This window comes from Schistocerca piceifrons, chromosome 8, assembly GCF_021461385.2.
Source record: "Schistocerca piceifrons isolate TAMUIC-IGC-003096 chromosome 8, iqSchPice1.1, whole genome shotgun sequence".
NCBI classification, from domain to species: Eukaryota; Metazoa; Arthropoda; class Insecta; order Orthoptera; family Acrididae; genus Schistocerca; species Schistocerca piceifrons.
Genome location: NC_060145.1, coordinates 384625149 through 384648389, shown reverse-complemented (window position 1 = coordinate 384648389; position 23241 = coordinate 384625149).

Here is a 23241-nt window from a genome sequence, read left to right as displayed (position 1 = left end):
AGATCCAAAGAAGAGCGGCGCGTTTCGTCACAGGGTTATTTGGTAACCGTGATGGCGTTACGGAGATGTTTAACAAACTCAAGTGGCAGACTCTGCAAGAGAGGCGCTCTGCATCGCGGTGTAGCTTGCTCGCCAGGTTTCGAGAGGGTGCGTTTCTGGATGAGGTATCGAATATATTACTTCCCCCTACTTATACCTCCCGAGGAGATCACGAATGTAAAATTAGAGAGATTAGAGCGCGCACGGAGGCTTTCAGACAGTAGTTCTTCCCGCGAACCATACGCGACTGGAACAGGAAAGGGAGGTAATGACAGTGGCACGTAAAGTGCCCTCCGCCACACACCGTTGGGTGGCTTGCGGAGTATAAATGTAGATGTAGACATTATGTATTTGGGTCAGGCAATTAAGCGTGCTCATATATCGGAAAAGTTTGAGGTGACCACTTGCGAGAAGCTTGAAGTCCGGGTTCAAGTCCCAGTCTGGCACAAATTTTCAATGTTGTCATTCCATCACATAGCTGAAGGATGCCCACATCAGCAGCTGTGAGTAGGTTTCCTGTATTTCTTAACAGTTGTAGTCGTCACAGTGTCGGTTCCTTCGGATATGCGTGCACTGCAGTGTCGTAAAACTGCAACAGCCTGTCAGCTCACTCGGAGGATGCCCAAAAGATGTACGCCAGAAAGATCATTTGAATAATTGAAATCTCTGTAGTTGCAACCCAGAAATTTAATGGAACAGTTAAAAAAGTTCCATTTCTCTCTTCCCCTTCTTTATCTCTTTCTCCCTATCATTCATCATCCGTTCTACCTTTTCTTCTTCTCCTCCTTCCACTCTTTTCAATTTGTAAATCAGGGAAAGCAGGAACGTGGAAGGAATATATAGAGGATCTATACCAGGGCGACGTACTTGAGGGTAATGTTATGGAAATGGAAGAGGACGTAGATGAGGATGAAATGAGAGATATGATGCTGCGTGAAGAACTTGACAGAGCACTGAAAGACCTAAGCCGAAACAAGGTCCCCGGAGCAGACAACATTACATTAAAACTATTAATAGCTATTAAACTATCAGTTTAATAATTCGCGGTTGCAAAATACTAACACGAATTCTTTACAGACGAATGGAAGAACGCAGAAGCCAACCTTGGGGAAGATCAGTTTGGTTTCCGTAGAAATGTTGGAAAACGCGAGGCAATACCGACCCTAAGACTTATCTTAGAAGGCAGGTTAAGGAAAGGCAAACCTATGTTTCTAGCATTCGTAGACTTAGAGAGCTTTTGATAATGTTGACTGGAATACTCTCTTTCGAATTCTGAAGGTGGCAGGGGTAAAATACAGAGAGCGAAAGGCTATTTACAATTTGTACAGAAACCACATGGCAGTTATAAGAGTCGAGGGGCACGAAAGGGAAGGGAGTGAGACAGGGTTGTACCCTATCTCCGATGCTATTAAATCTGTATATTAAGTAAGCAGCAAAGGAAACGAAAGAAAAATTTGGAATAGGAGTTAAAATCCCTAGAGAAGCAATAAAAACTTTGAGGTTCGCCGACGACATTGTAACTCTGTCAGAGACAGCAAAGGATCTGGAACATCAGCTGAACGGAATGGATATTGACTTGAAAGGAGGATATAAGATAAACACAAACAAAAGCAAAACGAGGATAATGAAATGTGATCGTATTAAGTCTGGTGATGCTGAGGGAATTAGGAAATGAGACACTTTAAGTAGTAAATGGGTTTTGCTATTTGGGAAGCAAAGTAATTGGTGACTGTCAGAGTACGGAGGATATAAAATGGAGACAGGTTATGGCAAGGAAAGCGTTGAAGAAGAGAAATTTGTTAACATCGAGTATAGATTTAAGTGTTAGGAAGTCTTTTCTGGAGGTATTTGTGTAAAGTGTAACCATGTATGGAAGTTAAACATGGACGATAAACAATTTACACAAGAAGAGAATAGCTTTCGGAATGTGGTGCTACAGAATAATGTTGAGGATTAGATGGGTATATCACGTAACTAATGAGGAAGTTCTGAATAGAATTTGGGAGAAGAGGAATTTGTGGCACAACTTGACTAGAAGAACGGACACGTTCTGAGGCATGAAGGGATTGGAGGGAAGCGTGCAGGGTAAAAATCGTAGAGGGAGACCAAGAGATGAATACAGTAAGCAGATTCAGAAGGATGTTGCTTGCAGTAGTTATTCGGAGGTGAAGAGGCTTGCACAGGATAGAGTAGCACGGAGAGCTGCGTCAAACCAGTCTCTGAAGACCACAATAAGAACAAGTATATCCAATGGAAACTATGTCTTTTAGGAAGCAAACCCGTAAAAACCGAATTGTGGTTGATAGGATAATAAATATTGACTAGTAAGTTACTGAAGTAATTAGGAATAAATGCATTGTGGCTCCTAATAGGACAGAACTACATAGTAAACGTTTCTTAGCCATTTGTGTATAACATCCGATTCATTTATTTCGTTCTGCGTTATTTCACACAAATATTTGTTTTGGTGATAGGAACATTCTCATAACACTGTTAGATACACGTTGGATGTATGTGCTCTCGTACTGTGTTCCATGAAATCATTGTAGGTCTTTTCGTTACTCGTTAGTGCTACGAAAAATGTTGGTAGTATATTGTTCAAATTTGTAGCAGAGTTTATTCAGAATGCACTAACTGCACATTGAAATCCTGTTCCCACATCATGCAAAGGCTTTTCATGTAGCTGATGATGATGTGTTTTAAAACTCCAGTGCTGACTGTTCAGCTAGTACACGTACCCCGGGAAAGTGCTGGCAAGCTTCATCACCAGGAAACAGCAATTCTGGATCAACATCTTCATCATACGTAGACTGCATTAGCTGGTTTCAGCACCAGCAACAAACAAGGGTACCTGAATTGCCCAGTCACTGCATTATCGTTAAGTAGTAAGCTCTGTTTGAGACTGTACACATCTCTTTGAGCAGATCCTACTGACTCATGTTTGAAGTGCTAAATGGCTCGACGATTTCCTCGGACTTCTTTCCAGTTCCGTCCCTAGCTCGTCATAGCGAGACTAAAACCAATAAACCACCTTCTACAGTTTGAGCAACGAGCCGAAGTAAATGCAACGATCGGAGCCTTCCTTCTTAGTGTAGATTTTTAAGCGACTGTAGGCACAAAGGCTGCGTCCTACTTGAAATGCCTGCTAGAATAATTAGGTAGAGAGCAAACACTGAAGGGCGTAAAGCAGATATTTGGAAAAGGAAGGAAGGAGGACTAGATTTCGACGTCCTATCGACATCGAGGTCATTATAGACGCACGACGAGCTCGGTTTCTTTCAAGGATGGGAAAGGAAATCAACCATGCCCTTTCAAGGGCGCCATCCTGGAATGATTTAGGAAAATCAAGAAACCCAAATCAGGATGGCTGGACGCGAATTTGTACTGTCTTCCTCCAAAATGGGGACCAGCGTGCTGACCACAGCGCCACCTCACTTAGTATTTGGAAAAGGAGTTATGAGTCACGAATAAGAAATAAAAATTTTAATTTTTCCGAATGACGTTGCAGTTCTTTCAGAATACGGCAAAGGACTTGGTAGACTAGTTGAACGAAATCGGTAGATCTTTGTAAATATGTTATGATATGAACAACAACAAAAGTAAATCAAAGGTAACGATATATAGTCGAATTAAACCCGGTGATGCTCAGAGATTTCTATTAGCAAATGACACACTAAAAGTAGGGTACGTATTATGCTGAATGGGAAGCAAAATGATGAAGACAGAAGTAGAGTGAGGATAAAATATAGACAGCATTTCTGTGTTTAAAAAATGGTTAATACCGAGTACAAATTTGTGTGCTTTTTTGTGTTTTCCATCGTTACTTAACTGCTTCTATACCCTTGCAGTGCAACCAAATAAAAGGCTGTTTGTACTTGTATTGTGTCATACGCATTTTTCTTCTTTCTATTTGTGAAGCATCTTCGGTGCAGTTTATGTGTTCATTATAATCAATTTTGAAATTTCTGCTTGTCATTCTCAAATACACGAATAGTTTACGGTTTTTTGAGTGGTTTGACGTTGTGTGTGTAACTAACTAAATAAAACTGAAACATGGATTAAATATGGTACAGTTTCAGTCAGCAGTCAGAGGCATCAAGAACTACTAATTTGGAAAGGGGAGACGAGTAGTAAAAGGTGTAAAGGGAACCAGTAGTGTAAGACGACCCAGATGGTTGTAGGTTGCAGTACTTGTGCAGAGTTGAAGACACTGATAGATGATAGACTAGCGTGAAGAGCCACATAAAATCAGTCTTTGGAGCGAAGAACACACCACCATCAGATAGCGGTATGATATAAGCCATGTGGGTAATATATAGATTATCTACCGACCACAGCATACTCAAAATCTTAACTAATGGGAGAGTATCCATTTTCTCAGGCTTTTTTCAAAGTGAAAATTTTTAATAGGACATGATGCGTATCGTTTACGAAAAGTGCCCGGTCAGTTACCAGGTTATGTTGCTTCCAAATTATGAAGTAGAGACACAAATATATGCAAAGAAGCAGACAAAACATCTGCTGACGATGGTTCATGCAACACATCGTCTTCATACAGTGTCCAAAAATCACTATTAATACAGCTAAAAGCCGGCCGGAGTGGCCGAGCGGTTCTAGGCGCTTCAGTCTGGAAGCGCGCGACCGCTACGGTCGCAGGTTCGAATCCTGCCTCGGGCATGGATGTGTGTGATGTCCTTAGGTTAGTTAGGTTTAAGTAGTTCTAAGTTCTAGGGGACTGATGACCTCAGATGTTAAGTCCCATAGTGCTCAGAGCCATTTGAACCATTTAATACAGCTGACAGATTTCTGGATTCTGTTGACGTAGTACAATAGTGTTGTGTACACTTCTGTAGTCAGGTATCGTCAAGATTGGCGGTGCCACAGCAAAGTCGGCAACGTGAATCGATACCACAGACATTAGAGAGGACTCACTGCAATCCGCAATGACGCGTGGGCGGTACTCCAGAAGACCACACCTCCCTGATAGCAACAGCTGTGCCCTCATGCTGAGGCCAATATAGAGTTGAGCAGATGAGCGTTCAGCCAGAGACCTCGGCTACAGCAGTCAGCATCATAATCGAGGACCAACGAGTTGTTAAATATCTAGAAGGGCATATGCTTTTGTCAAGGTTGGACATTGTGTCTCAGCAGAAGAGTTTGTTAATTACTGCATCAAGTGATGCTTTCTTAGTCAGTTATCCACTTCTGCTAGAGCAAAGAACTGTGTCAAAGTTAAGTACAACTTTTATTCATTTGTACAGTAAAATGAACTAATATTTCATATGTTCTAGAACAGTGGTTCCCAACCAGAGGTAATTACCCCTGAGGGGTAAAACCGAAAGGGTACGGTACAATTGTGTTTTGGTCGCAAAATTTGAATTATTTTTAAAAGATCATTACTGTTATCATTATCTCATAAGACTGTAATACTGATTACATAAGTTGACAATAATTACGTCTTTTTTCCAAACACTAGCACTAATGCGTGACACAACATGGTGGAGGTTACGGCCTGTGAACATCTTCCTCGCCCAGTCTGCCCACTACACACATACTATATACTTTATTCCACGCATCTGTAACAGTAAAATTAAGACACATGCATCCTATATGGTTAAACTGCTCATGAGGTTGCCTTCTCGAGCTGTACGTAGTTCCTGCAAGAATTATTAATTTCGTAACAGTTAACGGAACAACTGACAGCACACTAGTAATTATGTAACGCCTACTACACTGCTATATGGCGTACTCTATATTATTATTATTATTATTATTATTATTATTATTTGTAGCAGTAGTAGTAATAACAAAACATTGGCAGCCTGAAGTCTTCCATATTTGCCAGTTCAGAAGTTAGGAGTCATTTACAAACAGTGGGCCCAAATGTAGTTCACATATTTTAATTCGGTTGATTTTGAATGAGGGTTCAGGATGCGAGAAAATCAAGTGCCGCTAGGCAGAGGAGTGGCTGAGAGGAAGCATGTTTTGTAACATCTGCCTACCCTCAACATGGAAAGTTAGCTTTCATTTCGGGAAATGTGGTATAGGTAACAGTCGCAACGCACTGAGAATTGTTTCATCATTCTATAAAAAAAATTGTCATCAATAATCCATAAGAATTTTCTCATGGTTTAATAATACATCTGGAAAAGCTTAACATCGTTTTAAAAATGAATGTACTCAAAGAAAATTCTTTTTCATTCTTTAGATGGCAGCTGATGTTAATCATGGTGGAGGAGAGGTATGGGGTACTAGCTAACATCTACCTCAGATGGTCTCCGAAAGGCTGGGTACCACTGTTCTAGCGCGATGAGCCTTTTCCCAGGGTAGTCACAGGACGGCCTGGTTGGGGCTTTACGAAAGTAGTTTCGCATTATCACAACACATCGGCCATGTGTACAACGTAATGAAAGCCTGATATTAAATCAAGTTAAATGTGACAAAATAAAATGTAAGTTAGTGATAGATTAACTTTTGCTGTGACCGAGATTAGAGCTGTAGATGATGTTATGCGGTTAAATATAGGCGAATGAAACCGACGCAAACAACACTTTTCAACTGTCCCTTATCACGTGACGAGGAGCCAGTGAGCACCCACAGAGTAGAGAGGCGCAGTGGAAGCGTCATGGGCCAATAACTCACAGGTCCGTGGACCGAAACTGTGCTCTCCTAAAATTATTTCTTTTCCTGATTTAAATTGAAATAATTCAACAAGCAAATAATTGTACAGCAAGATGACTGAAGAGAAAACCATTTAGGAAATATTATATCTAAACAATCCACTGCAACAAGGTTCTTATTTTATTCTGCATCTACATCTACATCCATACTCCGCAAGCCACCTGACGGTGTGTGGCGGAGGGTACTTTGAGTACCTCTATCGGTTCTCCCTTCTATTCCAGTGTCGTATTGTTCGTGGAAAGAAAGATTGTCGGTATGCCTCTGTTTGGGCTCTAATATCTCTGATTTTATCATCATGGTCTCTTCGCGAGATATACGTAGGAGGGAGCAATATACTGCTTGATTCCTCGGTGAAGGTATGTTCTCGAAACTTCAACAACAGCCCGTACCGAGCTACTGAGCGTCTCTCCTGCAGAGTCTTCCACTGGAATTTATCTATCATCTCCGTAACGCTTTCGCGATTACCTAATCATCCTGTAACGAAGCGCGCTGCTCTCCGTTGGATCTTCTCTATTTTATCAACCCATCAACCCTATCTGGTACGGATCCCACACTCGTGAGCAGTATTCAAGCAGTGGGAGAACAAGTGTACTGTAACATACTTCCTTTGTTTTCGGATTTCATTTCCTTAGGATTCTTCCAATGAATCTCAGTCTGGCATCTGCTTTACCGACGATCAACTTTATATGATCATTCCATTTTAAATCACTACTAATGTCTACTCCAAGATAATTTATGGAATTAAGTGCTTCCAGTTACTGACCTGTTATATTGTAGCTAAATGATAAGGTATCTCTCTTTCTATGTATTCGCAGCACATTTCACTTGTCTACACTGAGATTCAATTGCCATTCCCTGCATCATGCGTTAATTCGCTGCAGATACTCCTGCATTTCAGTACAATTTTCCATTGTTACAACTTCTCGATATACCACAGCATCATCCGCAAAAAGCTTCAGTGAACTTCCGATGTTATCCACAAGGTCATTTATGTATATTGTGAATAGCAACTGTCCTACGACACTCCCCTGCGGCACACCTGAAATCACTCTTACTTCGGAAGACTTCTCTCCATTGAGAATGACATGATGCGTCCTGTTATCTAGGAACTCTTCAATCTAATCACACAATTGGTCTGATAGTCCATATGCTCTTACTTTGTTCATTAAACGGTTGTGGGGAACTGTATCGAACGCCTTGCGGAAGTCAAGAAACACGCCATCTATCCGGGAACCCGTGACTATGGCCCTCTGAGTCTCGTGGACGAATAGCGCGAGCTGGGTTTCACACGATCGTCTTTTTCGAAACCCATGCTGATTGCAGCAGAGTAGATTTCGAGTCTCCGGAAAAGTCATTATACTCGAATATATTAGGTGTTCCAAAATTCTACAACTGATCGACGTTAGAGATATAGGTCTATAGTTCTGTACATCTGTTCGACGTCCCTTCTTGAAAACGGGGATGACCTGTGCCCTTTTCCAATCCTTTGGAACGCTACGCTCTTCTAGAGACCTACAGTACACCGCTGCAAGAAGGGGAGCGAGTTCCTTCGCGTACTCTGTGTAAAATCGAACTGCTATCCCATCAGGTCCAGCGGCCTTTCCTCTTTTGAGCGACTTTGTTTTTCTATCCCTCTGTCATCTATTTCGATATCTACCATTTTGTCATCTGTGCGACAATCTAGAGAAGGAACTACAGTGCAATCTTTCTCTGTGAAACAGCTTTGGAAAAAAACATTTTGTATTTAGGCCTTTAGTCTGTCATCCTCTGTTTCAGTACCATTTTTGTCACAGAGTGTCTGGACATTTTGTTTTGATCCACCTACCGCTTACATAAGACCAAAATTTTTTAGGATTTTCTGCAAAGTCAGTACATAGAACATTACTTTCGAATTCATTGAACTCCTCTCGCATAGCCCTCCTGACATTACATTTCGCTTCGCGTAATTTTTGTTTGTCTGCAGGGCTGTGGCTATGTTTATGTTTGCTGTGAAGTTCCTTTTGCTTCCGAAGCAGTTTTCTAACTCGGTTGTTGTACCACGGTGGATCTTTTCCATCTCTTACGATCTTGCTTGGCACATACTCATCTAACGCATATTGTACGATGGTTTTGAACTTTGTCCACTGATCCTCAACACTCTCTGTACTCGAGACAAAACTTTAGTGTTGAGCCGTCAAGTACTTTGAAATCTGCTTTTTGTCACTTTTGCTAAACAGGAAAATCATCCTACCTTTTTTAATATTTCTATTTACGGCTGAAATCATCGATGCAGTAACCGCTCTATGATCGCTGATTCCTTTCTTTCAGGAGTGCTAGTTCTGCAAGGTTTGCAGGAGAGCTTCTGTAAAGTTTGGAAGGTAGGAGACGAGGTACTGGCAGAAGTAAAGCTGTGAGGTCGGGGCCTGAGGCGTGCTTGGGTAGCTCAGTTGGTAGAGCACTTGCCCGCGAAAGGCAAAGGTCCCGAGTTCAAGTCTCGGTCCGGCACACAGTTTTAATCTGCGAGGAAGTTTCATATCAGCGCACACTCGGCTGCAGAGTGAAAATCTCGTTCTTGAAGTGCTAATCATTTGCACATCCAATCATTTTCTTGATGTTGTTGCAATCTTAATGTCCAATAGTGTGTATTTTTGAGCAGTTTACTGCAGCATCCTCTCTGTTTGTAACACGCGCCCGTGTTCAGATTCCGAGATTGACTCTTGTAATAGCCATTTGATTAAAATAGTACAGTTCGTCCATATAGATGGGAGATGTGTTATTAGATTTAGTTTTTTTGAGAATTTATTTTATTGCTAGAGTTTGAAATTATTATCCGTTGCATAGTGGTCTGCACTGTTAATTAACTTCAATAAATATCTTTTGAACATCATTAAGCTGAGGTATCGAATATTGTAATTTTTGCAGAAAGTTGTATATGCTCCCTATGGCAGTCTGGTTTATAGTGCACTGTCACGCAATGAAGTGGTTTATCGACTGGAGTAAAGGAGGATGTTACAGCATTCGTAGCGAAGAGACGCTTCTCCATCAAGTCACGGAAGTCTGAAAAACCATTCAACACGTTTCGGCAGTGTTCGAAGGCTCCTATGGTCCATGAACTGAAAAGTGCGTGCATATATACTGGGAGTAACTAAATTCCATTTATAGACTCTGAGGGCACATTCATAACACCAAGACAAAGATGTCTGGCGAACATGAGCTCGAAAATGCATACTTTAAGTGCTGTGAGCACTTGCTCATGTTCACTACAGTGAAACACATCTCTGCTGTTGAACAAGACCTCATAGCTCTTAAGCTATGCATTGTAGAGTCCATGTTCACTAGACATTTATTTCTTGATTTGTTGTAAGGAAGCTGTCCTCAAAGCCTGTAAAAGAATTTCGTTACAGTCTGTAGAAACAAGTGCAGGACAGTTTGATAATTTACACTGAGGTGACCAAAGTCATGGGATAGCAGTATAAAATATACAGATGGCGATAGTATTGCTTACACAAGGTATGAAAGGGCACTGCTTTGGCGGAGCTGTGTGATTCATACGAAAATGTTCCCTACGTGACTATGGCCACAAGATGGGAAGGAACATATTTTGATAATTGGAGCTGCATGCGTGGAAGTTCCATTTCGGAAATCGTTAGGGAATGCATTATTCCGATTTCCAAAGTGTCGAGAATGTGCCGAGAATACCAGATTTTAGGCATTACCTCTCACCACGGGCAGTGCAGTGGCCGACTGCCTTCACTTAATGACCGAGAGCAACGATGCTTGCGTAGAGTTGTCAGCACTAACCGACAAGCAACACAGCGTGAAAAAACTAAAGGAATCAATGTGGGACGTACAACGAACGCACCCGTTAGTACAGCGAAGGAAAATTCGCCATTAATGAGCTGTGGCAGCAGATGACTGCTAGCAGCACGACATCGGCCTGCAGCGCCCCGCTCACACCTGCCCCCTTTTGGCGTGGCAAGATGAGTCCCGATTTCGTTTGGTAAGAGCTGATGGTAGGGCTCGGGTGTCGCTCCACGAAACCATGGACCCAAGTTGTCACAAGGCACTGTGCAAGCTGGTGGTGGCTCCGTAATGGTTTGAGGTGTGTTTACATGGAATGAACTGCCTCTGGTCCAACTGAACCATTCATTGACTGGAAACGCTTATGTTCGGCTAATGGGAGACCATTTGCAGCCATTCATGGACTTCATGTTCCCAAAAAGCGATAAAATTTTTGTGGATCACCATGCGCCATGTCACTAGGCCACAACTGTTCGCGCTTGGTTTGTAGAACCATTTGGACAATTGGAGCGAATGATTTGACCACCCAGATCACCCGACGTGAATCCCGTCCAACATTTATGGGCCGTAATCGAGAGGCCAGTTAGTGCACGAAATCTTGCAGCGGCACCACTTTTCCAATTACGGACGGCTATAGAGGGAACATGGCTCAATATGGCTGCAGAGGACTTGCAAAGACTTGTTGACTAATGCCAGGTCATGCTGCTGCACTACCCCGGGAAAAAGGAGGTACGACACGATATTAGGTGGTGTCCCTTGACTTTTATCATCTCACTGAGCTTATGACCTGAGAACATCATAATATTTCTTTCATTGAGGACTCAAAGATGCTGAATTTTAGAATATATGCTTCTATGGGCAATATTACTTATTTCAGTGTGTCAGAACGACCTAAAGTGTCTAAATATGTTCCTAATGCACCACATTTGAAAAAAAATAGCTGGGAAACATCTTTATTATGCTGGTTACGCAAGAAGTAAATCTGGTAAGAATGAGTGCGACGAAACCACTGCACTGAAGGAGGTGACAGTGTCGTGGCCTTGTAAAACGAATTAGCCCGCAGCTGACACCGCTCAAGCGTCGTTCGGGCCATCGGCAACTCAGATTACATTGCAGCACGCATTTTGTTTGTAGCGAACTAACTCTCACGCCCTGTATTGCAGTATTTCCTTGATACTGTATATGGAATGGTGGTAAAAAACATTTCACATTCTGAGTTCTTGGTGGAAGACAAGAATTCTCATCGTCATAAGAATTCAAATGTAACATAGCCATTCGTTTTGCATTTTTCTGTTAGTATGCTGACACTTCAGTAGACATTTCCTCCGGAGACTGTTATTTAATTACTACTTTCGGCGCGACGGAAGAAGACTTTTTGTATGTGATCATCACAGACGTCTTTGATCTCTTGCAGTATTGGAGAAGTTTCCGAGTTTCCTAACGAGAGAGGCATATTTAACAGTTGCAGTCAGTTCACCAATGCCGAGCCATACCTTTTGGATTCGCCGAGATTAAGGAACTCAACTTTAGGCAGAGATAATGCGGTTACGGGCGAAACTTTAGAGATGTTCTTAATTAAAACTTTCTTTTGATCCCCCGCTGCTAGCAAAGCCACTGCAGGAATTGGCTCTTCTGTATAGGAGAAATTGCTCCGCGAGGCTTATTTCCAACGACGCCCCAGGACACTTTTGTACTTGTGTTACATAAACGTCACCTTATTTTTCACAATCGCCCAGTATTCAAGATTCGTGGATCTCCGACACTGCGGATCGATGTTGTCACTCATATGCAAACATTCCACTGGAAGCCGGTAGGATATGAACTAACAAGTTTGCGCCATTTATTGAATACGCTTTGAAATTTCAGACATGGACCAAGTAATATAGTGCGCTACGTTATGGAGATACTACGAGGGTTGCCCAGAAAGTAATGCACCGCATTTTTTTTTCTCAGCCGAAATCAATGCTACCAATGTGAAACGTTACGAATGTTTTATTTGATGTCTCTTGAGAGAGCGCGCCAAGGTTGTCACTTCCGACAGATAGCGTAGCCGCAGGGCAGGTTTAAAATGGCGTCTGTATGTGATGCATGTTACAAGCAACGTGCCGTCATTGCATTTCCTACCGTAGAAAAAGAAAATGTGAGGAATATTCACAAACGCTTTTGCAAAGTCTATAGAGCATCTGCAAGTACAGTTAGTCGCTGGGCACGGAGGGTGAGGTCATCAGAAGGCGGTTCGGCGGAGCTCCACGACTGTCACACATGGCAAGATGCAGCTAGCTGATGTTGTCATCCGCGAAGACAGACGCATTACGACTCGGCAGTTGGCATTGCATCTGACAATCTGCAAAGGAAGCGTGGATGTAATTATCCGCACTCTCGGATATTCAGAAATGTGTGAAACATGGGTCCCGCCGTGTCTAACGGCGGATCACAAAACCCAGAGAAAAAACATTTGTTTTCAGCCATTAAGAATGCCATCCGTGGAAAAAATTTTGAGGAGGATAAGGAAGTGATTCACACAGTGAAGCACTGGCCCCACCACCAGGACAAGGATTGGTACCGACAGGGCATACACGCCCTTGTTTCGCGCTGGAGGAAGGCCGTTGAAAGAAATGGAGATTACATGGAAAAATAGAGTGTATAGATTAAACACCATTCTTTCATGTGTGCAATTCTCATTATGTTCAATAAAGAACTGTTGAAGAAAAAAAATGGTGGATTACTTTCTGGGCAACTCTCGTAATTCTTAACGGCAAGGCATTTTCACACAGCATATCGTCAAGGCTTCAAACATAGAACTCCATAACCAACTATAGTGTCAAGCAAGTGACAAAGTGATAATCCTAATTAACTGGGACAACGCATTTTCCTACACACTATCAAGACTTTAAAAATAGATCTCCTTATTTAGCTACAGTACGTGACAGATGATGAAGAGACAATTAAGAAAATGGAAGCAAACAGCAAGAAAAACACAGTGACGGAAATGGAAAGCGACCTACCGTTAACGTCTGTATTTACGTGTATAGGTACCCCTCAAGTCACCTTACGGTTTGTGGCGGAGGGTAATTTGTATACCTGTGTTTTTCTGTTCCAGTATGTGTTCGAATCTGTACAATCTTATCTTGACGGTCTTTTCTCGAGATTTATCTAGGCCGACGCGATATATTGGTTGACTCTTCCAGGATTGTACGCTCTCAGAACTTTAACAGCAGACCATAATGTGATGCAGAAAGCGTCTCCTTTGCGTTTGGTAAATGAGCCTCTAATGAAACGTGCTGCTTTTCTTTGAATCTTCTGAGTTTACTCTGTCAGTCCTATCTAGTACGGATTCTGTACTGACGAGCAAAGCATTGGTCGAACGAGTGTTTTCTAAACTACTTCCTTTGTTGATGGACTAAATTCCTTATAGGTAAAGTATGTTGTGAGTACGCCGGAAGTTACTTTTACTCCTCACAACTTCTCTCCGTTCAGAATGACATGCTGCGTTCTATATGCAAGAAACTCTTCAGTCTACTCACACAGTTGGTCTGATTTAATTCTTCATTTGTGTGGCGATATTACCTGTATCTGCTGTACTATTTCTGCGGTATTTTTGTTCCAGCTACAAAAAAGACGCACTGTCTCGTAGTTGTAACGACGAATGAAATTACCCCAGGAGCTGGTCTGACTTTCCGCAGGCTCGTATTTTGTTCATTATGCAGCTATGTAGAACTGTATCGAACGCCTTTCAGAAATCAAGGAACATGGTATCTACCTGGATGCCTGTAACTTCTTGCGGAGGGCAGAGGGAGCTAGGTTTCACATAATCATTGTTTTAAGAACCAATGTTGGTCTCTACAGAGGAGATCTTCGGTCTCTAGAAATGTCATAATGACTGAACATAAAACGTGCTCTAAAACTGTGTAAGAGACCGCCATCAGAGGTATAGGCTATCGTTTTGTTCGTTTGTTCGACAACTTTTCTTGAGAACGGGAATGACCTGTGCTTTTTTGCAAACGTGCTCTAAAACTGTATAAGAGACCGCCGTCAGAGGTATAGGCTATCGTTTTGTTCGTTTGTTCGACAACTCTTCTTGAGAACGGGAATGACCTGTGCTTTTTTGCAATTATTAGGAACGCTTCGTTCCTCAAGAGAGCTGCGGTACACAGCTGCTAGAAGAGGGGCAAGTTCTTTCGCACACACTACGCAGAATCTAATCCGTCAACTACAGTGATCTATCCTCTGTTGAGCGATTTCTGTCCCTTGGTCTCTTCTATGTCTGTCATTCTGTCGTTCATGCAAAGATTTATAGGAGGAACAATAGTATGATCTACCTCTGTGACGCAGGTTTGGGAAAAGACGTTTAGTATTTCGGCCTTTCCTGTGTCGCTCCCTGTCCCCTGTTCCTTTATGGTCACACTATGTCTGGACAGATGACTTCGATCTGTTTACTGATTTAATATAAGACCAGATCTTCTCAGTATTTTCTGTCAAGACTTTTACTTTATTCTTCATTGAACTCTTCACGTATAGCATTCCTCATGCTAATTTGCACTTCGTTTGATGTTTGTTAGGCTGGGAAACTGTGGCTGCGTTTAAATTTACAATGAAGCTGCCTTTGCTTTCGTAGCAGCTTCCTAACACGGTTGTCGAACCACGGTGCGTCTTTTCCATCTATCACGTTGATTGAACGCTGCCAAATTCTTACTCCAGTATTTACATGCCTGGTGATAATTTGATTATAATTACAGCTTCATGTGACCTTATTTTCAGGTTTTTCAGCACAGAAGAACGCTGTTGCTGCAGATAAAGAATGTTGTGAGTAGGCACACTTCAAGTTTACTTCGTATGTCTGACGTTGATGGAACTTTTCAGGTGGAGATCGCATCAAAGAGGACGCGCAGCTTCTTGTCATGTGTCGGTAGTGTTTAGAAATACTAATCCGTAAATTAAGGTGTAGCGAATCGGGACTGAAAGGCTCGAAGTAATTCCCAGGTCTTTAGACCAGGCTGGTTCAGATACAGTAACACTTCTCTCTCTCTCTCTCTCTCTCTCTCTCTTACTATCCAAGTCTTTCCTATCTTCTAGCATCATATCTTCTTAAAATTTGAATATCTTTTGTGCCTTTTATCCAATTTCTAATGTATTTTTAAGTACGAGGGTAACCCCAAAAGTAAGGCCTCCTATTTTTTTTTATAAGTATATAGACCTGTTTATTTCTACAATGGTTTACATCAGTTTACAGCTTGAACATTTAGCTATTTTTCGACATAATCACCATTTCTGTCGATGCATTTTTGTAGACGCTGTGGCAGTTTTTGTATGCCCATGTCATACCGGCTCGCCGCCATGCTGTTCAGAAAGTTATGAACCTCTTCTTTCACCTCATCGTCGGAGCTGAATCGCTTTCCGGCCAAATGTTCTTTTAACTTAGGGAACAGGTGATAGCCACTGGGCGTCAAGTCAGGACTATAGGGTGGATGGGTGATTATGTTCCACTGAAACTGCTGAAGGAGATCAACGGTTTGCCGAGCGATGTTTGGGCGAGCGTTGTCATGGAGAATGTGTACGCCCTTGCTCAACATTCCTCTTCTCCGTTTCTGAATTCCCCGTCTGAGTTTTTTCAGAGTCTCAAAGTACCTGTCAGTGTTAATTGTGGTCCCAGTGGGCATAAAGTCGACCAACAATACCCATTTCCGATCCCAAAAAACAATTGTCATGACTTTACTGGCAGACTGTGTTTGTTTGAATTTCCGCGGCTTTGTAGAAGAAGGTATAAAGTGGTATGACCAGATTTCGTCACCCGTGACAATTGAGTCCAGAAAATTGTCCTGTTCGGCTGCAAGGTGGTGAAGAAATGCGCGGGAAGCATCAACTGGTTGCCGCATGTGGTCCTCAGTCAGCATGCGTGGCACCCATCTTGAACACATCTTTCAGTAGTTCAATATTTACGTTAAAATTCTGTAAGCGGTGCTTTGGGGAACGTCAGGAATGAACGTGCAAAGATCATCCATGGTGATCCGCCCATCTTCACGGATGCTTTGCTCAACCTTCAACACTGTCTCCTCAGAAACTGACGGTCTCCCGCTCCTTTGTACGTCGTGAATTTCGGTCCGACCAGCTGCAAACTCTCAACACCTCTTACGAACATTTTTGACATCCATGCACGACTCACCATACACTTCCGTCTACTGGCGATGGATTTCAATCGGCGCAGTGCCCTTTGCGTTCAAAAACCGAATAACTGCACGCCATTCGCACTTGGCGGTAACATCCTACAGGAGCTTTTTTCTCAACGGCTGCCAAGCCAAGACTGAGCGCCTCAGCGCGGCGTGCGCATGTTTACATACAGCGCGTGAAGCACTCTTCATAACAGTGTGACCAACTGCCACACAAACAGAGTTCTGTACTTATACAAAAATAGGAGACCTTCCTTTTGGGATTACCTTCGTATTATTACTTTCATTGTAACTACTGAGAAATAGTTTCTGTTTGTAATATAGAATATGTTTTCTAATCAACATGAAAAACTGTAAAATGAACGACCTGTAATAAAATGTAATGCAACAGGTATCTAAGTGAGCACCAAATCAAATCAAATCAATCATCTGTCGGTCGCTGATAGTGGTCGAATTTCTTGTTTGAGACACACAGCTATGTCACCCCGACTTATCGGCCATATAGTTACCTGTAGTGTAGTGACTGCTGAACAGATGGACTCAGCAAGACCGCGTGGCAAGAAGAGCATGTGCGGGCATGGTCCCAGAAGACTACAAGACCCTAGAACTGTTTGAAGAGCTCTGACGACTAGACCGAAGGCAAAAGCTGAAATCGCGGCGAAGTGTACAACACCGAGTGCCACTACGAATCGCCAGGAATAGATTATTGAATCCGCGCGGGGTGGCCGTGTGGTCTTAGGCGCCTTGCCACGGTTCGCGTGGAGCCCCCCATCAGAAGTTCGAGTCCTCCCTCGGAGATGGGTGTATATGTTGTCCTGAGCGTAAGTTAGTTTAAGTTAGATTAAGTAGTGTGTAAGCCTACGGACCGATGCACCTCAGCAGTTTGGTCCAGTAGGAACTTACCACAAATCTCCAAAGATTACTGAAGCGGGTTTGATATGTGAACGGGCCATGCGTAGTTTACCGCTGACACTGTACCACACAAAACAGAGACTTCCATACTGTCGACCCAGAGTCAACCCGGACATTGAGAGGAATTCTGCGGAGTTCGGCGACGAGTCTCGCGTCTGTTTCTTGTGGTCATTCGATCCCAACGCGTCCGTCTTGACCTGGTGAAAGGCCCCAAGAAACAGCGGTTCTAAATACCTACACCTTTTCCACTCCCGTAATCGTGGTGTGGGGAGCCATTCAACCGACAACAGAACTGAATTAGTAATTCTGTTGTTGTCTGACACTGTCAAATAGGGAGTTAAGCGATCTGCTATGTTAAAATATAGAGATTGGGCCAAGATCGCAAAAATGTCTTTTTTGATAACTAGTTTCCGCTCATTGGCGAGCCATTTTCATATATAAAATATAGAAAGTTACATATAACAGGTGAACAGTAACAAGATACATTTAAAGACTAAACTTCCATTTTACAATAAATATCAATATAAAATTACACTCTAAGACAGAAAAAAGGCTCATCACGAATAATTTATCATAATGGGACGGAAATCGGCGGCTGTGATGTTCATGTACAGACAAACAAATGATTATAGTTTCAGAAAAAGTAGATTATTTATTCAAGAGAAGAGCTTCACTTAGGACCATTAGCCAAGTAGTTATTCGGCTTGGCATTGATTGATAGAATTGTTGGATGTCCTCCTGCTGCATATCACGCCAAATTCTTCCATTTGGCTCCTTAGATCGTCCAAATACCGAGCTGGTTGAAGGACTCCGACCATAATGCTCCAAACGTACTCAGTTGCGAGAGATCCGGCGGTCTTCCACACCAGGGTGATGTTATGCAAGCACTTATACAAACGGTAGAAACTCTGAGATTGTGCGGGCGGGTATTACCTGACTGAAAAGCAAGCTTCGGATGGCTTGCCATCAAGTACAACAATAGGAGGCGTGAAGCATCGTCGATGTACGGCTGTGCTGTACGGGTGTCGCGGCTGATAGGTAAAGGGGTTTAGCTGTGAAAAGAAGTGGCACCCCAGACTGTCACTCCTGGTTGCCTGACCACATAGCGGGCAACAGTTAGGCTGGTATCCCAGCCCCATGGGGCGTCTCTAGACACGTCTTCGCTGGTCAATAGGGTTAAATTCGAAGCTAGACTGATCACGGAAGACAATTCTACTCCAGTTAATGCGATCCCAAACCAAAGATATGTTTAGAGACGCTGCAGACAGCAGAGGATACCACCCTGACTGCCGCCCACCATAAGGCCCGACAACCAGGGGCGATGGTCGCCCGCACACGGAGAGGGTTCAACTGCCTGTCTTTGTGTTTGTCAAACCCTACCTCGGCCAGCAAGGTCACCGGATATCTCCACAACTGAGGACGTATGGAACATTATGGGCAGTGTTCTCGAACCAGCTCGAAATTCTGATGGTCTAAAGCGCCAAGTGCACACAATTCACCGCAATAACTCTCAGGACAACCAACAGCTCCTACAATCGTTGCCAAGCCAAATAACGGCTTTCGTAATAGCCAGACGTGGACAAACGCCTTATTGACTTGCTCAATTTTTGAAATCTTTTCACTGATAAGTTAATCCAATTTATCTGAAATTGAAATCATTTCTTTGTCTGTATATGTATATAACACATACCCATTTTCGTCGCATTCGGATAATTCCTGCGTGATGAGCCTTTTTTTTTTTTTTTTTTTTTTTGGTCTTAGAGTGTATTATTTGGTTCGCTGTGTATTACCCACCAAGCATTATACATATCGTCATAATGTGATCAACCGAATAGCTCTTATTAAACTGAAGGACCGCATGGGCACGTAAATACTGGGAAATATAGTATACTGTGACAAAAGTAAAGACGTAGAAAAATATATTTATAAGTGGTATCAAACTATTATCTTAGTTAAAGTAAAAGGGTGTCATTTTTACGTTGTTGGCAACTTATAATATTTAGATCCGGTGTTCATATTGACATACAGCGTTAGTATAAAGTGACTGACAGTCGTACAGCTACGTAATCCATATGTGGGGGTAAATAAGATTTATTGCTTGCAACTACAGGACAAGGAAGTATCTATACTATGGCTATAAGAGAAATGGCAGATATGTAGCGTCATGGCTACACGAAAACCCTAACTGCCAGACATCGCTATGAACTTCCTAGCTGTATACACTGAAGCGCCAAAGAAACCGGTACAGGCAATCGTATTCAAATAAAGAGATGTGGCCGGCCGGGGTGGCCGAGCGGATCTAGGCACTACAGTCTGGAACCGCGTGACCGCTACGGTCGCAGGTTCGAATCCTGCCTCGGGCATGGATGTGTATGATGTCCTTAGGTTAGTTAGGTTTAAGTAGTCCTAAGTTCTAGGGGACTGATGACTTCAGATGTTAAGTCCCATAGTGGTCAGAGCCATTTAATTTAAAGAGATATGTAAACATGCAGAATACGGCACTGCGATCGGCAACGCCTGTATAAAACAACAAGTGTCTGGTGCAGTTGTTAGATCGGTTATTGCTGCTAGAATGACAGGTTACCAAGATTTAAGTGAGTTTGAACGTGGTGTTATAGTCGGCGAACATACGTTGGGAGCCAGCGATGATGTGAAAATTTTCCCGTACGATCATTTCACGAGTGTAATGTGAATATCAAAAATGCAGTAAAACATAAAATCTGTGGCCGGAAAAAGATCCTGCAAGACGACTGAAGAGATTTGTTCAATGTGACAGAAGTACCACCCTTCAGCCAAATTGCTGCAGATTTCAATGCTGGGCCATCAACAATTGTCAGCGTGAGTCCCATTCAACGAAACGTTATCGATATGCGCTTTTGGAACCGAAGGCCCACTCGTGTACCCTTTATGACTGCACGACAAAACGCTTTACTCCTCTCCTGGGCACGCCAACGCCGAAATTGGACTTTTGATGGCTGGAAATACGTTAACTGGTCGGACAAGTCTCGTTTCAAATTGTATCGAGCGGATGGACGATTACAGGTATGGAGACAACCTCATGATTCCATGGACCCTGCATGTGAGCAGAGGACTGCTCAGACTAGTAGAGGCTCTGTAATAGTACGGGGAGTGCAGTTGGTGTGATATGAGACCGCTGAGACGTCTAGATACGTCTGTGACATGTGAAACGTAGGTAAGCACCCTGTGCGACCTCCATCCATTCATGTCCATTGTGCTTTACGACACAAAGTGGCTCCAGTAACACTCTTCTGAGTTTAAACACTTCCGCTGGCTACCAAACTCCCCAGACATAAACGTTATTGAACATATTTGGGATGCCTTGCAACGTGCTGTTCAGAAGAGACCTACACCCCGTCATATTCTTACGGATTTAAGGACAGCCCTGCAGGATTCATGGTGTCAATTCCCCTCAGTACTACTTCCGACATTAGTCAAGTCCATGCCACGTCTTGTTGCGGCACTTCTCCGTGCTCGCTGGGGACCTACACGATATTATTCAGGGGTACTAATTTCTTTGGCTCTTCAGTGTATACCGAATATTACCTGTTCGTTGAGTAATGCAAAACCAGGAAATAGTGAATGAGAAGGAAAATAGTACAGAGTCGAAACTGAAGAGTATGTATTTTGGATACAGAGAAGCATGTGCAATAACAACGGTCAAAAAAGGTTATATACAAAATAATGAGTATAAAGGCGAAGTAATACTGTAACCCAATGTCTGTGTGCAAAATAAAAAAAACTAAACAAATAAAATCTAGCGTTATATGTTTTTATGACTACAGACTATTAAAGAAATGGATAAAACAGGAAGAATGTACAATTGAGTCATTAGATGTTATATAAAAATAGATGACAAAAATCGAAATTCATGAATATATTGATTAAAGGATTGTACAAAGGATTAATTGTTCAAAGGAGATTGAATGCTTGCCGGCGGATGGGAAGAATTAAAATGTTGTCAGACCAGTCATATCATTACCACCTCCTTGTTTGGTTGTCAGTTTATATATCTGTACGTTTCTCACTCGAGAATAATACCCTTCATGACCACAGTACTAAATTGATATGCTCCAACGCGATATTCAAGGCGCTACGTTTCAGTTCACACCATAAAGACGTTGAGGAATGCACGGATACTTGATTACCTAGCTATCCGCTAATTTTGTGACAGATTAATCATTTTTGAAATGAGATGAAAGGTGTATACGGCCACACTAGGCCGCAGCCACCTATCTTCACAAAGTGAGACAGCATGTGTTTCAAGCACGACAAGAAATTGAGAAATTCCTCAAGAACACACCGGAGGCTGTCTGCTCCTGTGCCACTACAGTAGGAATGAAAAGGGCAATTTCAGACCAAACTGGTCTTTTGACGTTTGACCATAGCCGTCCTTTATTCCTCTCGCTCGCTCCCTTCCTTCTACCCTCACCTCCCCCCCCCCCCCCCTCTCTACCCAATCCCCACAACTACTTATAAGCCACGTCTCTTCCCCTAGACTCCCCTTATCTAAGTCACACCCCTTTTTTAGAAATGGTCTAGTCAGATAGCTTCTAAGCCAATAACAGCTCGGTATTTTACTGCAATATCAGCTCATTTAATCACACTTCAACTAATTCTTAAGTCATGCCTCTTTCTTGGAAATAGCCATATCAGATAGTTTCTAAGCCAGTTACGTTACGTAGATATAGCTTACACAATCATAACTGTTTTTCTACCATAAAAATGAAACAACTAATCAGACCAATTAATAACAAGACTGGGTGAGAGAGATGACATAATTCCTGTCCAGTAATAGTAATTGCTTATGATTAGAAGAGTCATCTAGGTCTCTTGTCTGCCCATCATGTAGGTTCAAGCAGCCATGTAGGTGCAAAAGATAAATAAATAAAACTGAGATATGTAGGTCAATATACACTCCCTAGCAAGAAAAGTGGAACACCTAGAAAAGAAGGAGGAAACGAAATTAAATTTTACTTGTTGAGGAGGTATTATAACGTTCCTACCTCTCCGGCTAATTAGGCTTTTCTACATGACAGTGTACTTACAGTCCCTAATCTGTGGGGGAAAAGGCATCTACTCCGAAGAATAATACAAAACCGAGAGAAGTAAATGACGTTATAACCACTGCTCAGTACTTTACCAGTGATGATTAGAAACAAAGTTCGGTTGACTTAATGAAAGGAACCAACGGTCACCTGTTCCTCACTGGAACAAGAATAATTAAATTGACACTGAACTTTATACTCGTAAGCAATCCTATGTAAGAATAGTTACTGGCGTCATAACGTAGGAACAGTACCTAACGCACACTTTCAAGTACTTCATTCCACACATGTCACAGTAGTCAAACAATAATCCAATGGGAAACACTTACAACACGCTATATTAATTTTCAAAGATCAATTAAAATGAGATTGTTTACTCGCTGTGTACAGAAACTTTTTGTTACGTTACTCATCATAATACTCACTGTCTTAATTGCATTAAGCAGAAAGATTGTTTAAATTTACTCATTGGTAAGGACTGTCATTTACCTAACCGTTACTCTGATATTTTATTGTAATAAAAGTTATAAATGATGCCACAAGCTATAAATTAGAACAGTGCTTTGGCAGTGAAATTTAATGTCCAAGTTGCGTAAAGT